The sequence below is a fragment of the Chenopodium album genome, chromosome 17 (assembly GCF_948465745.1).
Source record: "Chenopodium album chromosome 17, dcCheAlbu1.1, whole genome shotgun sequence".
NCBI lineage: Eukaryota > Viridiplantae > Streptophyta > Magnoliopsida > Caryophyllales > Amaranthaceae > Chenopodium > Chenopodium album.
Window position 1 is genome coordinate 24,010,910 of NC_137850.1, and position 18,459 is coordinate 24,029,368.

Sequence of the window (18,459 nt, forward strand, 5' to 3'; positions counted from 1 at the left end):
CTTTATAGTACTTAATAAAGTGCTACAGTGGTATCAGTTAGCCTCTTGCATGAACACACTTGATGATAATAATACGATTATTTGAAGTCCATGTTCTTAATTATATAATCAATTAAGAGGGAGAAAATAATTTAATTATGGTTCAATTATTATATTTAATGTGATTAAATTTTGGAATTGATTGAATATGATTTAATTATGCTCAAAATAGCCATGAAAAGGCCCGATTTATGCCCTAGTTCATTCGAAAATTTCGAACACCCTAACCATAATTTTCGGATTTTCGAAAATTCCAAGCCCTAAATTATAATTTTGTGCTTGATTTTTGATTTAATTCGATTTGTTTATGTTTCATAATTTTAATCGGATTGATTTATGAATAAAAATTATTTTGTGCATGATCATCGATTTAATTTTAAAAGTTAGAAAGAAATTGGAATTAATTTTATCCTAATTTTAATATTGAATGGGGATTTAATTTTAAATTTTGGACTGATTTAATTTAATTTTAATAAATGTTATTTTAATAAAATTAAAAACAATAAAAAATTATTATTATAGGCCGACAGCCGCGGCGACAGCCGACCTGGTGGTAAGTCCAGAGGGAGGGAGGGAGGGCAGGTGGTCCGATGGCCAGGGCAGCAGCGTGCAAGTGTTGCACAGCTTCTGCCACAGTTGTGTTATTATTGTTGTTGCTGCTTCGGCGGCCAACCACCGTGGCTAGACTTGACTGGCCGCGCACGGTGGCCTGCCGCGCATAACAAGCTGCTGCCACGCTGTTGCCTTACGATAGTGGCTGCTGTTATGGTAGCCAGCCACCGTGGCTAGTTTCGGCTAGCCAACCACGGTTGCCGACGAGGGTGGCGGACGGTTTTTCCAAAAAAAAATTATTTTTTTTAAAAAAATATTTCAAGATAAATATGATTTATTTTGGGATAAAATAGAATTGTTTTGAAAAAAAATCTTTTATTTAGGATAAAATCAAATCTTTCAAAGTTGTTAAATTTGATATTATCCATGTTAAATTTGTTAATTTTAATGAATATACATAATTAAAGTGGTTAATATTGGATAATTTTTGTAAGGATATTCTGAGCATATTCCAAAAGGATAATAATTGATATAAATAAAGTTGTTATCCAATAATTAGATTAGGATATAATTGATTCTAAAATGCTTTAATTGGCTAGTAATTAGGATAGAATCTCCTAAAATTGTTAGGATAATCAAGGAAGATTAAATATGATTTATCTTTCTAGATTAAAATATGATTTGATTCTATCTCATGCCTAAATTAAAATATATGATATTTTATAATTGGTCATGAATAATATATGATATTATCTTATTCTGATTTGAAAATATGAGATATTTTAGGAAATGCGTTGCCTTAATTATGAACATTCAATGTTGTAGTTTAGACAAGCATGTTGAGTGATTTATTATATGGCATTTTATATAATATATGATATTATGTTTCTATATATAGACTGGTGTGGCCCATAGATTCTAAATACGATCTGCGCATCGCGATATATTTTTGTAATCTAAATACGGTATGCAAACCGTTAAGTATTTTTGTAACTTTTATTTAAAGTAAATAGATTAGTTATTTAAATAGTTTAGTCCAAAGAAGCCCAAGAATTGAAGGCCCAAAGGAGCAAGGTGGATGGGGATCCATGATGGTTCAAGTGGGAGCATTTTCATTTCTAGTTTTCTTAGGACTAAGGGGCCATAGTATGTCATGCTTTATTTATTGCATTAGTAAATTATGCATGTTAGATTTTATTTATGTTGATAGATGATGCACTAGAGTTCACTAAATAATCACAACATAATAAATCTAAGTCCCGATAATTTTGAGATTGCTTTTCCAATTAAAACCAAATAAACCTTTGATATTTATGATAGGTCATGCCAAAGTTGGGTGTCATTTTATATCTTGGGAGAGTTGTGGTAAATTATTTTTTACAATTTTAATTGGTTATGCTCAACGAGGTTACCTAAAGCATTTAGAACCTTGAAGCAAAGGGTAATAATTAAACATGTGATGGTTAATTATTCAACCAAGAGTTACAAGAGTTGTAATCAGTAAAGAGTTTAATCACCTTGAAAATGTAATGGTTGATGGTATGGCCAAAGTCCGGTCAATTATTGCACGAATAAAGGGTCTTGGAATCACTTAAAATTCAATTGGGATCTATTAACATTGAATAAACTGCTTTTAAAGTTACTAATTTAATTCGTTTATAGTACTTTAATTTTAATTAAACATAATTATTAAACTTTGCCTTATTTTGACATAGATGGGTAGCCGTAACAGTGATGACAGTAATTATTTACCACCAACAATGAAAACAAGGCTTAATTTTCTCAACTTCAACGATTGGGAAAGCGAACTTAGAAGTGTTCTAAGGAACGTAAAGCTCAAATTTCATTTATACTTACCAATCGAGGAAATATTTAGTCCAGGCATGACTCCTGAGAAGCGTTTGAGAAATGTTTCAGAATCTAATAGAGTTACGTATGTCATTTTGTCTTCTATTCCAGAGGATTAGGCTAGAAGATTCATGGACTATGAACCTTATCTTTTATTCAAATGCTTACGTGATGTTTGCAATGGATTACTGAATTCCCATGTTGATGAGAAATTGGATGGAAGCGTCGAGGAAATCATTAACATGGTTCCCAAGAATGACGACTCATGGACTGGAAATATTAGGTTGGAAACCTATAAGATTACTAGTGAGATAATTAATAGAAAACTCTTGCTAGGAAAGTCAGTACAAATTCATGTGGACATGATGATTCAATTATTCAACCACATGAGTATGTTGGGGAGACCATTCAAAAACAATGAGGTTCATGACATAATTCTGCATTCTTTACAAGATGGTTTTTACCACGAGAAACTTTCTCAAGATGATGAGGATTCTGTGGTCAAGCTAGTTGATTTACTCAAGAATCATGCAGAGAATTACATGAAAGGAGAATAAGCCATTGCTTAAGCAAGGATGTCCCCACTACGATGAAATGACAGGTAAAAGTTACCTAACATTATGTTAAAAACATTTTAACTTTCACGCAGGTATGTGATACCTAGAGCTGGCAATTTCACCCGAACCCGCGGATAACCGATTCATTCGACCCGAAAATATGGATAAAAACCCGATCAAAGGCGGATTATAAATGGATGACGGATGGATCGGGTGACGGATCGGGTCGGATTCGGGTGGACCTTCATCCAACCCATCACCCGATCCACCCATCCATCCATATATATATATATATATATATATATATATATATATATATATATATATATATATATATATATATATATATATATATATATATATATATAATATTATTTACTACATCTTAACATCTAGAAGTTACTGATAGAATCATAGAATAGAAAATCATTTCTATGAGTTTGTTTCTCTCTCATCTAAAGTTCAACCCTAGATCTAATTTCCGACTAGCCGCATCTTCAGAGCTACACCATTTCGACGAGTTTCGCTGTCATCAACCGCTCTAATTTCATCGGCAAACTGGCCTTTATTATTACTCTTCTCTTTATTTTTCATTATTTTTGTTCATTAGTTAAATAATTCTCATGAATTTTCAGTAAATTAATTTTCGTTTCTTAGTTAAATCAGAAGGAACAAACATTATGTAATTTATAAAACAAGAAATTAAATCAAGAAAAACTTGCAGATCAAAGATGATAAAGTCATACTAATTAATTTCATGTTTTGCAAGTGGTTTAGGTAGTATACTTGTACGAAAAATCTGGAAATTAGATAAGAAAATATCTAGCTTTTGAGTTTTGACTTTAATTATAATTAGAATTTGGGATTGTAATGTATATAAGTTAGGTTTTTTAGAATAATTTGGACATTTGCGTGTGGCAATTTGCCAATTTCATATTCTTATAGTTAGATCTTGTTATAGTTGCATGTAAACTTTAATAATTTATGGTTGTGGAAGCCTTGAGAGGTTTGTTTTGTTAATTAATACTGATCTTTCACTTATATAACAACAGATTTCATGGACATGGAAGAAAGTAGTGTTGCGTCAAAGTCATCAGCTCCTCCTGAGATGGAGATGCCACCGCTATTAGCCTCTACTAAACAAGCGACTATGCCTACTAATGATCAGTCCACACAACAGGATTTTAGTTCACAACATAATTCCATGGATTTACCTCCACGTCAACCTAAAAGGCTCAAATCAGAAGTCTGGAATCATTTTGAGAAGTTGACAATCAATGGTGTAGCAAAAGCAAGATGTCTACATTGTAATAACCTCTTCTCAGGTAATAGTAAAAATGGGACCTCCCATTTAAAAGACCATATTGAGAATAGGTGTGTTAAAAAGCATGTAGTGAAGATCGATGTGCGACAACAATTATTGTCTATTAATCGTAGACATGATTCAACAAGAATAGAAAACCATGTATTTAGTCAAGAAGTATCAAGGAAAGAGTTAGCTAATATGGTTATTCTCCATGAGTATCCCTTGTCTATTGTTGAGCATATTGGCTTTAGAAAATTTGTTCATAGTTTGAATCCAACATTCAAGATAATCAGTCGTAATACTCTCAAAAGTGATATTTTGAAGATGTTCACAAGTGAGAAAGCAAACCTGAAAAAATTATTTGATGATCATGTGGGAAAAGTTGCAATTACGACTGATATGTGGACTGCATCAAACCAAAGACAAGGATATATGGCTGTTACATCACACTTCATAGATGACCAATGGAATTTGCGAAACAGAACCTTAAGGTATCCATAATATTACACTCTTTATTATATAATCTATTGCATTTTTTCATATTAGTTGTCTGTTTGTTTATATTTGTGTATTGATTTGTTTTGTTTCATACTAAATTGATTGTGCTTAATTATTTTTATGTCTAGGTTTGTTTATGTTCCTTGCCCACATAATGCCAACATGCTTGCTCAGGTTTTGGTGGATACTCTGAATATGTATAACATAGCTGAAAAAATTTCATCTGTGGTTCTTGATAATTGCACAACAAATGATGCCATGGTTGATATCTTGCATGAGAAATTTGATGTTGACAGTCTTTTATTAGATGGTAAATTTTTACATGTACGTTGTAGTGCACATATATTGAATCTCATTGTCCAGGATGGGTTAGATGTGATTGGTTATGGTATTGAAAGAATCCGTAATTGTGTTGTTTTTTGGACTTCTACTCCAAGTAGAATCCAAAAATTTGAGGATAAGGTTAGAGCTTCAAAAATTGATTGTTCTAAAAAGTTAGTTCTTGATTGCAAAACAAGATGGAACTCTACTTACTTAATGCTTCAAAGTGCTTTCCCATATAAGAATGTATTTTCAAATCTGAAAACTCAAAATCCCAAGTTCAAGTTTGTAATTCCTACTCAACGTGATTGGGAGTTGGCTGAAAAAATTTGTGATAAGCTGAGGAAGTTTCATAAAGTGACTGAGTTGTTCTCTGGTAGGAAATACCCTACTGCAAACTTATTTTTTCGTCAAGTATGTGAGATTAAGTTGTGCTTGACAAAATGGAAAAATGATGATGATGAACAGGTTATTAGGGACATGGCTGAAAAAATGATTGAAAAGTTTGACAAGTATTGGTCAAACATCAATGGAATCTTGGCTATTGCGGCAATTTTGGACCCTAGAAATAAGCTTGAATGTGTGGAGTTTTACTTTAATGAAATATATGGTGATGGAGCATTTGGTGAAGTTCAAAGGATTAGGGGATTGTTGTATGATTTGTTACAAGAATACCAAGATAAGATGGTGGGGGGAGATTATATGTGTTCTAGTCATGATACCATTTTTGGGAAACGACATGTTGGTGATCCTTTGAATAATAATGGTGATGAAGTTGATGAATGGACTAGGATTAAGAGGTCTAAGAAAAGAAAGGCTAATGTGAGGTGTGAGCTTGATCATTATCTTGAGGATGATGCATTGCCGGAGAGTAATGATTTTGATGTCCTTCATTATTGGAGAATTGATTTGAAGTATCCAACCTTAAGAAAAATTTCCAAGGACATACTAGCCATTCCAGCATCAACCGTGGCTTCAGAGAGTGCTTTTAGCATGGGGGGTAGGGTTGTGAGTCCTCATCGTTCGTGTCTTCATGCTACAACCGTGGAGGCACTTATGTGTTTACAAAACTGGATTCTTAATGAGTACTCTGGTAATTCTTACTCTTTTACATACTACATCCACTTAAAATAATTTATTTATTTTAAAATGTTTGATATCATAATTGATAATTTTGTATATTAATTTAGATTCTTCATTTGACAATGCACATGCATGTGCTACTATCTTGGATGATGTTGATGTGGGAGCCGAAGGAAGTACATCAAGTGAAGTCATTGATATTAACTCGGTAATTTGATCAAACTCGTCTATTTCTTTATTCTTTAACCCCAATTTCTTTTGATTATATCTTATTTATAAATACTTGGTATTATTAATTATGGTATGTAGGACGGAGAGGAAGGACTTTTGATATGAAGATCAATAATTTGTGAAAGCTTGAAGAGTTGAAAAGAAAGACGTGTATTTGGAGCGAGTGTTCAGTACTTGAGATGTAATGTCTTTTTTTTTCATGTACTGTCTTTTTTTTATGAGGCTTTAGACAAATGTTGTAATTTGTGTGAGACTTTTTAAATTGTATTATGTGGTATTACTATCATTTTCTTTCACTGATGGTGTATTAGACTATTGAAGTATTGATGTTAGTGGACTACTTTTCTAAATCTGATTTTTTTTTTTTAAAATTAGAATGCAAATAGAACTTCACCCATTTATCACCCGATCCACCCGATTCATCTGTGGATGATGGATGGATCGGATATGGATGGAGTCTGGAACGGGTGACGGATGGTTCGGGTGATGGATGGGCATAGGCGGATGGATGCGGATGGAGCATAATCCGACCCGTATCCGATCCATTGCCAGCCCTAGTGATACCAAGTTGCAATGCTTAACATTATTAATGTTATGCAAAAGCTGCAAAGAAGTGAGGCTAGCAAGGAAGTCGAGCTTAAGGATGCATTAGAAGTGTTCGAGTGGCCAAGAAAGCTTCATTGTTTTAATTTGTGATTAGTTTTGATGATTTTAGACATTTTCAGTTTTGATGAGACAATATTTCGATTTCCTGTTGAGATAATGATTTGGTTTTACTTGGCTTGGACAAGTGTTGAACCGTGACCAAGATAATAAATTGTTTTCATTTTTGCTAGATATGAGTTAATTTTTTTTATGACATTAATATAAGCAGATCACAAAAGCAAAATTAGATGATTTAAACTAAACTTACTTATAACAAATTAAGTTTAGGTCACATAAACCATTTGCACATCCAAAGATTACAATTGGATGGACTCTTACTCTTATTTGATTATGCATCACTTGAGAATTAAAAGTCATGCTTGTAAGGTTAGATGACCAAATCGCGTTTTAGTTGAAAGGGTGAAAGAGCTAATGACCTTTTGAAACTCATACATATGATGTGTGTGGACCAATAAGTTCAAGAATTAGTAAGAGATTTAACTATTTCATTATTGCTTTTAGTAACAATTTAAGTAACTATATCGATGATTACTTAATGAAGTAAAGCTTGGAATCATTGAAATGTTCAAGAATTCCAGAATGAAATATAAAATCAATTTGAGATATACAAATTAACACCACAATATGATTGTTGTGATAAATATTTAACTCAAAATTAAAGATCATCTAAAGGGAATTGTTGAATTAATTCATAATCTAGAAACACTACAACTAAAAGGTGTGTTAAAAGAAGGAATCAAACTTTGCTTGCCATGGTTCGATCCTAGATTAACATTAATGATTTACAAATATCATTTGGAGGATACATAAATTAGAACAACAATTACGCATATACTAAACAAAAACTCAACCAAAGCAATTGAGAAGACGTCATAAAATTAATGAATTAGAAATGTTCCAAAAGTTGTCTTTTCTAAACATGATTAAGGGTTATGAAATCAATTTAAAATCTTTACAAATATGACATAATAGACCCTAAATAAGAAAATAGTTCTTCGTAGGTTTTCCCATGGAAACTAAGAGGTATTATTCCTACAATCGCGTAGATAACAAAGTGTTTGTTGCTCACGATAATATCTTTATATAAAGAAATCTCTTCCTACAAAGCCAAGTGGGAGTAAATTTATATCTCGATGAGATTCGAGACGAGCAAAAAATGGATGTGGATAACACTACATCAGACACGAGGGCGTATGAAATCAGCTAATTTGATAAATCATACGTCAAAGCAACCTAATTCAACTAGCGAGAATTCTATCGTCCCACTTGAATGAAAGGCTTCAAAGAGTTGAAGAGAAAATTCTGTTGTTGCCTATACCTATCGTAGGTTACTTAGGATCAAAAGCAAACAGTTTGTTTAAATTCTAAGTAAAGGTGGATTCTAAAATTTTCCTATTGGAATGGTTAGAACCCATACCCTACAAGCAAGCTTTGGGTAAGTGCCAACTCAGGAAGTGGCTTAAGGCCATGAAATCCAGAATGGACTCCATGTCTATAAAGATGTGTTAGTCCATGATAGTCTTATAAATGGGTCGGGTCAAACCTATTAGTTGCGTAAGCCTATTTGGATTCTTCTAGTGATTGCTGAAATTTTTGATTATGAAGTTTAGCAATGGATATCAAAATTACCTTCTTGAAATGTTCTTGATGGAAGATATGTATATGATACAACCTAAGGGTTTTGAAATCCATAAATCATGGAAAGTTTTGCAAACTTCAGAAATTCATTTAATGGATTGAAGTGAGCATAAGGGAGTTGGAACATTCATTTCGATTAGGCAAACAAACAGTTTAATTTCCTCAAAGAACAAAAAGGATCTTGTAGAGACAAGAAGTTTAGTGGGAGCGTCTTCTCAGTCTTGTATGTAGATGACATAAAGTTCATATGAAATGACAAATCAATGCTTGAGTAACTCAAGAAGTTGTTAAAAAGTCGTTTTTATATGAAAGACTTAGGAGATGTTGAGTGCATATTGGGAATCAAGATCCATGAAATGAATCTTGAAGAATAATTGGACAACATCGAGAGACTTATGTTGATAAGGTTCTTGACCAGTTCATGAAGCAAGACTCTAAGAGAGGATGTCTTCCATGTTTCATGGTATTACGCTCAGTAAAACTTAGTGCCTTTAAAAGGTAGTAGAGTTTAGTCGTATGGATGGTGTGCCATATGCTTTTGCAAAAGGGTCCATTATATGTGGCATGATAAATTCCCCAAGCTAAACCTTTGCTCATCATCGAGCAAAGCTAAGGCAAAAGAGAACAAGATGGAATTATTGAAACCAAAAGAAACAAAATAGAAACAAGGAGAAAGAATGTACACTAACTCACTGTTGTAGGAATCACGATTTTTTTTAGCTACAACAAGCCCTTAAAACCCTAAAGTCGCCTATGAGGACGAGTGAGGTCTCGTGAGGGTTTCCTAAGAGCTTACCCCACAACTCTCGACAAAAAACAAGGCAAGGCAACAAAAGGAAAAGGAAAAGAAACACGAAGAGAAGAAGCAAAACACAAGCTCATATATGGACAAGAGATAAAGACAAGTACTAATGAATGCAAACCTTTCTAAATGGACAAATGTATGCACGTTCCAAGATGTCGATGGTTGATTGAAACATAACACATGCTAAGCATAGAGAACTACTTAGGACTCACTCCACCCTAGCCCCAACCAATCGGGCCACGTTCTCTCCACTAGCTTCAAATCAACCCTTAAGCTAGCTTCTCAAGATTCCACGAAGGAACCGGAAAAAGATAAAGAAATGAAAAACTTTGAGAAGGTAATCCCGACGTCTCAACTATGCATACTCTTTCCATAGGTTTGAAGTCTATCTCCCTCCACCGTTCTTTTGACCTAACCCACTAGAGTTTAAGGGTCTTTTTATTGGTTGTAACGTAAGGCTAAGGGTTAAGGCGGGGTAAAAATTTTAAATTTGGTGATAATTCCTAAGTGAAGCAAAAAGTGCGGCCGACACTCAAAAACAACTCAAGAAGTCTCTAAATATCAAGCAAAAATACCACTACTGCCATTCCTCCAAGCTTATTCAACACAAACACACAATATTCCCCCCAAGCTTGTTCAAAGCATTGTCCTCAATGCTTAAACTAAGGAAGAAAATTAATCCATCTAAAATATTTTTGTTGTTTTGCTTTTTTTTTTTCAAATTTATTTTCTTTTTTTTTTAACTTTATTCATTGTCCTTGCCTTTTTTAATTTTGGACGGCTTTTTCTTGAAACTTCACTTGATTTTCATAAATTTGCATATTTCTTTACGAGCTCAACTCTAACCAAATCTCAAAGTGCTTCTTGTTTATAATCAACAACTCAAAACTTAAACCTCACATGCCAATGCTTCACTAACTAAAAGGTTGGTAAACATAGGCCATTAGGTTTGTAATGTGGTTTAAACAAGAGCGGGAAACATAAGGCTCAAATTGGTTAGCATGTAGGTTTATGTAAAATAGAAAATCAAATTTGTAACAAAACAAAAAGAAGATAAAGAAAAAATGAGAAAGAAGTGCCCTTTTCCTCCCCTAGAGTGCTTCGGTCACGATCTTGGGAGCTATAAGTCAAAACAAGGATCAAGACATGCATAGCTAAGGATCCAAATGTGCCACACAACAAAGTGATGAAGGCTAGAACAATGTTACCTCACACGGGATTATAACTAAGAAAATACCAACTAAGGGTGCCAAATCCACTATAGAGAGCAACACCATCTTACCACATACCACGTGAACTAGGGCTTCATGGATTCCTAAAAGTTCTTAACCCGGCTACCTTAGCATGTAATATCCTAGAGTCAACCAATGAAACTCTCAAACCGTCCACACATTAACCACTTAGGAAGAAAGACATTCAAGAGTAAACAAATCCAAAAGATATAATGTCCAAAATAAGTACAAACAAAACACATTTTGCTAAACTTGCCTTGAAGTAAACAAAAATATTTTTGGATTTTCCAAAAGCATGAAAAATATGGAAATGCATATACTCAAGTGCATGACATATATGAATCAACATCCCACCAAACATGATAGAATACCCTCCCCCAAGCTTAAATGAAACCAAGCTCTCAAATCATAAACGATGAAACCAAAGAGGGAAAAACAAGGAAAAATTAATCCAACATTACCAACACATGATCTTCAAGTCACAATAAGTAAGAGAGAGAGGGAAAAGAAGGATATTACTGGATATGGGATAAATGCAAAATCACACAAAAAAACCCGAAATAACCTCATATGGGCTACAATCTCTACAAATAAAGCTTGAATTCCACATGATAGGTAAGTTGAGGCACATTTCCTTGATTCTTGATCATCACCAATGCACAAGAGTATATCAAGTTGTGTACCTAGCAAGGAACACAAACACGTCCATGAGAGAAAATCTATTCTAAAAGAAAAAAAAATTGAAAGCAATAAAGTACGGGTTACTTCCCGAGAAAGGCTTGCTTAACGTCCAAGCATGACCAATCTAGTAAATAACCCGACAAAGAACGCAAAAGCTTGTCATATGCACCGGCAAACATATCAAGAAATAGAGCATACGCGATGCTCATATGACAAGCAAACATAAAGTACAAGGATACTTTACGCTTGAGAGAAGGGGGAAAAACAAGTAAAAGAATCAAAAGAAAAATCAATAGAATAAGAAGAAAAAGAAAGATAGGGAGGCAAACTCTCCTCACAAAAATCTTTTTGGTTGGCATTATAACTCTTTTTCTCATCAACAACAAAAGAGTTGGGGGCTTCGGAAGCATGGATAGGAAGAGGATTCCTAAGCGGTTCTTTGAGAAAAGAAGGGAGGAACATAGGATAGTAGGGGATATGGTTAAATCTTTGGGAGAAAGGTGTATGAGAAAGGGGAAAAGGGGTAGCTACTCCCTCACCACAAGGTCTCACATCACTAATGAGGACATGGAAATCAATCATGGAATCCTCAAATGAAGAACCCTCACGATCTACATCTCCCTCAAGCTCAAAAACTCCAAATAATTCAACCTCAACCTCCTCTTCATCATCTTGGACAACATCTCCCATACATATCTCAAGGCCTACCATCTCAAATCCATGAGTGAATGGGGGCAAATTCCTCTCAAACTCATCTCTTTCTAATGAAGCATTATCAATGAACTCACTCAAAAGGTTATGGGCTTTTGTTTGAAATGCAAGAAATATTTGGGCCATAATCTCAAATGAGTCCAAATCATCATGGATAGACGAGTCAAAAGCTTGCTCATTGGAATCATCTAGGGAACTATGGGACACACCTTTAGAATTCATGCAAAAATCGGATACAATATGAGAAAGAACATGCACTTCATCATCATTAGAATGTACCTCATTACATTGAGCTATAGAGGGAGGGGAGTTGAAATCATGCATTACATGGTCACTATGGGGAGCATCAAGCACATCATGGGAATTCACATTAGACAAATCATGACAATTAGCATCAACATTAAAAGCATGAGAATCCCGAACATAAGTCTCATGATTGGCCCTCTCCCAATCATAATTATCCCTAGCTAACCATGAATAGAAATCCCAAGCTTCATCCGGAGACATAATTTCAAGATCACCATTTAACATATTATCAACCACGCCTCTAAAATGCTCATTTAATCCCAAATTAATGATTTCACAATAATCACCCTTGGTAAAACCCTTAACACCATCCAAGAAATCCTCAAGTCTATTAAAATACACCCAAAACGGTTCATTATCAAATTGAGGAATAGAAATACAAGCCATTTTTTCAACAACAAAAACAAAACAAAGAGAACAAAAATAAATCAAAGGAAAAATATATACAATGGACTAGTCTCAATAAGATAACACAACGGTAATGGAAGCCGTTCCCCGGCAACGGCGCCAATTTGACAAGGTAATAATCGCGTCGTCAAACGACTACACCTAGATCAAATACAATTTATACAACCTAAACAAACCTAATACGAGTATAAGGCAAGCATAGGGGTCGAACCACAGAGAACGGATAAACACCACCAAATGTTATCGATAATTAAGCTAGTCCGGAATAAGAGATAAATAAACTAAAGTCTAAATATGCTAAAACAAGAAATAAAACATTAAGGGAAATGGTTTAGGTATAGCATTCACTTGAACATAAACAAAAGCATAGAAGTTGAATTAATTATGAACTAAACATGCTCAAATATCGAAATAAAGGATCCAATCTAGCCGCCTTTTGGGGTCAATTAGCTTCTCCTAACATAGCCTCTATGTTTCCACATTAGAACCATATACTAGGAGGTACTATTAAATAACAATCCATAATAATGAACCTTAACTAAGTCAACTTCCGTTCCTTGTTAGCAAAGATTCACCTTTAATCACCCAACAATGTGCACTTGCAAGAAGATTAAAGAATATCAAGCATATAAAGACTTTAATCACAAATTAAATCAATTCTAAACCTAGAACATGCTCAAAATCCAACTACACCACAACCATCCCCTTAATGGGGAAATTACTCACTAATCATGATAATAACAAGATTAATTAACAAATAACCAAGAATCAACATGATTAACAAGTAATACCAACAACTAAAACAATAATAAAAAGAAAGCAATAAAAATAGAGGAGAGAGAGTTAGAGATTCTCATTGATTGAAAATGTAAATCTATAGAAAAGATGATCAATTCCTTCTTCAAAATCCAAGTTCAACAATGGTGAAACCCTCACTTTCTCTCTCTAAACTACCCTAATCCTAAACTATACCTAGAGAGAGAAGCTCTCCTAAAACTAATTAGAGAGTAGAATAGTAGCTAAAAATAGGTTCTCCCCCTAATTACCCCAAAAATGGGTAATTATACTAACTTAATAAAACTAGGAAAAATAAAAAAATAAAATAAGAAAAATAAATAAAGAAAGAAAAGGAAATAAAAAGAAAATAAAAGAGAAAAGAAATAAAAGAGAAAATAAATAAGAAAAGGAAAAGGAAAAGGAAAAGAAATAAAAATAAAAGAAAAAGAAATAAAAATAAAAGAAAAAGAATAAAAAACCCACCAATCCCCTCAAACAATCAGACCCATCTTCCCCCTTCTCTTTGATAATTTGGCTGCTCTAAAAATGGGAGATGATCCCCTACTTTGCGCCAAACCAAAATCCATCATCAAGCTTCCATATGAAATCGCCACCGTTCATCTTTAACAACACTCATCGAGCATCAATTTAAGCCGTTGATCTTCCTTAATAACCACGTGTGAAGCTCGTGGAGTGGTTCGATCGAACCGAAAGTAGGTGCGGCCGAACTATGGGTTGGTTCGATCGAACCATGGGTGTGTTCGACCACTCCTCTAAAAATCAGAAAACATCGAAAGATTCTGATTGTTTTTGCGCTTAAACTTCGACCAAACTCTTCAATGGGTTTGCCCGAACCCGATTGAAATCGAATTTGCTCTGATTTGGGGGCTGTTGCTGTGCGAATTGGTGATGATGTGGCGCAATTGTTGCTGTAATTGATGCTGGTGGTGACTGCTCTGATTTGGGCTTTGATTGGTGGTTGCGGTGGTGATTGATGGCGGTTTTGGCGGTGGCTGTGCCTGCTGCAATTGGTTGGAGGTTGGTGATGCGTGCTCTGTTGCGTGAGGGAGGTACAGGGGCTATGCTGCTGCCGTTGCTATTATTGTTGTTGTTGTTGTTGTGGCTGGAGCATCGTCGCTGCTCTGTTGGTGGTGAGAGTCGCAGCGAGGAGATGGTGGCAGACGTGGGAGGCGATGTTTTGGTGCGGTGGTGTTGGTGTTGTTTGGTGGCTGCTAGGTGTGCGGCTGCTGTAATTGCAGTTTTGTTGTTGTTGCTGGTGTGAGAATAGGGGGGTTAACTGGTGGTGTTTAAGTGAGATGAGGGAGCAGGGGATGTGTGGTGTTTTGGTGTGGTGGAGGATAAGGTGAAACGTGGGGTGAAGGTTAAGGGGCAGCAGCAAGTAGCAGGGCAAACCCGAGACTCACTCCATTTGGATATTGTAGCGTATGCCTTGAACCTCGAACACACCTACAAACACGAGCAAGATTGAGGAGAGAATTGGGACAAAGAATAAAATAAAATGAAAATAAACAAAGGACGAAATAAAACAAAACCACAACAAATAAAATAGAAATAAATAAAATAAAATAGAAAATAAGAGATATAAAACTAAACTAAAAATAATTAAAACTACGCAAGCAAATAAAATAAAATAAAAATAGGAAAATAGACTAAAACTAATAAAATAAAGAAAATAAACTAAAATACGCCAAAATTACCAAAATAAACTAGAAGCTTTATTAAAGAGAAAACAAGAGAATAAAAGGTAAAATAAGGGAAAATAAACACGAAAATGACTCTAATACTACTCCCTAGGAGTGACATAAATGTCACTTATCAATGGACGATTAATGACCACTAGAGACTAGTGTGTAGTTTGATTTATAGCATCGTTTTTTTTGCTACAAGGACATAATTGTCATAAATCATTTGCACGGGTATTGGTTTAGAACAAAACCGGATTGACCTATGAGAATACTTTAAGAGATTTAAAAATCATCATAAGTACACTTCTCATTATGGCTATCAGAACCTCTTTCCTCGACCATGAGTATTGTGAGTTATGTTGTTTGAGTACTAGTCCGTTTTGATGTTTGTCAAAAGTATGTCATACATGGGGATTATAACGGTAATATTCGGGCGGCTAGGTCCTCTTAGTAAGAGAACCTAATAGTACAAGACTGGGAATGTACCCCTACTAACCATAGGGAACATGTCTTTGTTGTTTACAAGGCCTCTCGAAGAGCGAGACTGTAAAAATGCATGGCCATGCTCAAATAGATTTTAGAAATCATCTGCTTATTGACAGTTAAACTTTGATTTCGAGAAACACTTCAGAAAGTAATAAGGATGACGAATAAGTGACATAGGAAATAGGTTATACACAAAAACCGCACTTGTCCGGAAGGACGTGGGAAATTGATAGGAATGGTGTCCTTCAAACAAGGGTATTATTCTGATAGAGGGTTTGGAATTATTAGAAAGCTAATTATTCAGTGAAGTCAAGTGATCAGAATGCCTAGTTGGAGGCCGCATCTGATTAGTGATATTAATGTATAATTAATATTACAGCTTAATCTTGACTGAACTCTTCGGGTCACATCCAAGCAACTAACGATCTGATACGACAAATTAATTCAGAAGGAATTAATGAGTCGCTCAATTATTATGAAAAAAGATGTCGGATTCTGAGCTTAGAGCGTCCAAGCCGAACGTCGAATGTCGTGTTAAATTCGAGGTATTTACGAGACATAAAAAATAATTTAAATAACAAATAATAAAGTCAAAATGCGTGGCCCTAGACTCGTATCGTCCTAGCCGTACGAGGGCTAGGCTAGAGCGTGCTATCGCAATCACTAGTCGTAATCCTAGCAAGACGGAAGCATGGGCGAGTCGGGCGTGCTGGCCGAGTGCGGGCATCGCGGGCATAAAGTTAGCAAGGCCAGCAGCTAGCGCAATGTGCTAGGCCTCGCTAGCAAGTGCCGCGCCAAGCAAGCATGGCTTGCGAAGCCAGCTAGCAAGCTCGGCATGGTAGCCGAACAACGCACAGCAGCCCAGTAGCTCATGTAGGCTTGCGGTGCATGTTGGCATGCTAAGTCCGAGTAGCGTACAAGCGGCTACATGGGCTTGTGGGTGGCTGTGAGGCCCAACCAAGTTAAGGAAGGCCATGAGCTATTTTCCTTGGTGCCCAATGATGTTGACCGGTCATGCCTCCTTGTAATTGGTGGGTTTGGTGGCTTTGGGAACAAGGAGGCCATGTGGTCCTTACCTAACCACTCCCATGTGTGTGCCATGTGTTGTTTGATTATTTGTGTTGCTATTTAATTTAATTTAGAATTAAATTAATTGCTTATTTTTCTCACACTATCATTTCTCCCACATGAAAAGATGATGGGAATTTTGGTGAGCCTTTGCCTATAAATACCAACCTTAGGAGTTGGGATTATTCACTTAAGTAGGAACTTGATGAGCGTCGTTTTTGGCGCTCAAAAGAATAAGATTTAGGTTCATTTTCTTGATTTTCTTTCATCATTTTCATATAATTCTTTTAGTTTTATTTGATTTTCCATTTTTATAATTCACTTTAGTTCTCGATTGGTTTTTACGAGTTTTTCATATTTTTAGTTGATAATTCATAATTTTAGTTTTAGTTTATCCTTGCTACGCTTCCTCTCTTTGTTTTATTTGTGTTTTGTAGGTGAATAATCAAGTCAATTTGCTCATTTTGGGACTGCCATGTTCGCGGGCATCATCTCGAGTGCACTGATGATGGGGATGCTCGGGAGCACGGAGTTTGATCAAGCAAGCGAAGGAGCCAAAGCCTATGCATCGCACAGGGGTGCGTGCGCACAGACCCAGCTGTGCGCGCGCGCGGCTGGGCTGTGCGTGCGCACGGCTTGTGCGGCCCTCTTCGCTGGATTTTTCTTATTTATAGCTTTTAACTTTCTTTTTGGAGGACGACTTAATTTTGGTATTAGAGAGAGAATTTTTCCAGAAATAGTAGAGAGAGAAGCTTAAGATTTACTTGTTTGTACTTGAATTTGATCTTAGATTCCAATTTGATCTTGAAATTCCTTCAAATCAATTCAATGAATGTTTGTAAGATTTCTTTCCCTTGATTTACTTTTAATGCAATTCCTTCTAGTTTCTTAGATTTGATTGAGATTACATTCCTTGTTTCAGAATTTGTTGATTAATTGATTTACTTTGATTTAGCTTTAAATGAATATGAATTTGATTGAATTTGTTTTGTTTCTTAATTTCACCATGTTTAGTGAGTAGATTAGTTGCTAGGGAGAAGGGGAAGCATGCTTGATTGATGATTTTTGCTAGTTGATGATGCTAAATTGATTTGAATAGTGCAATTAAATTGGTTGACATAGTTGTGCATGTGATTAATTAGATTAGGAGTGATCAACCTATAAGATTAATCTAGATTCCATTGCAAATTTCAATGACATGAACCCTTGATTTGAGAATTTCTTTAATTGATTGAATTTGATTGTGATTTTCCTAGCTAGCCATTCATAGTGAACCCTAGCTTGGCTTATAGGAGATAGCCCTTGAATTCCTTTGATTGCAACTATTGTTTGTCCTTTGCAAAGTTTGAATTGATTGAGTGATCATTCAATTAGCATAATCATTGAGCTTGCATGTGGAACCTATATCCCTAGTGTTTAGTATATTGAATTTCTCGATTTATCTAGATTTCTTAATACCTTAGTTACCAAACGCATCTTCCCACAAACTTCGAAGTAGCTTGACCTAGGCTATAGCTTACACCTATTCATTCCCTTGGGT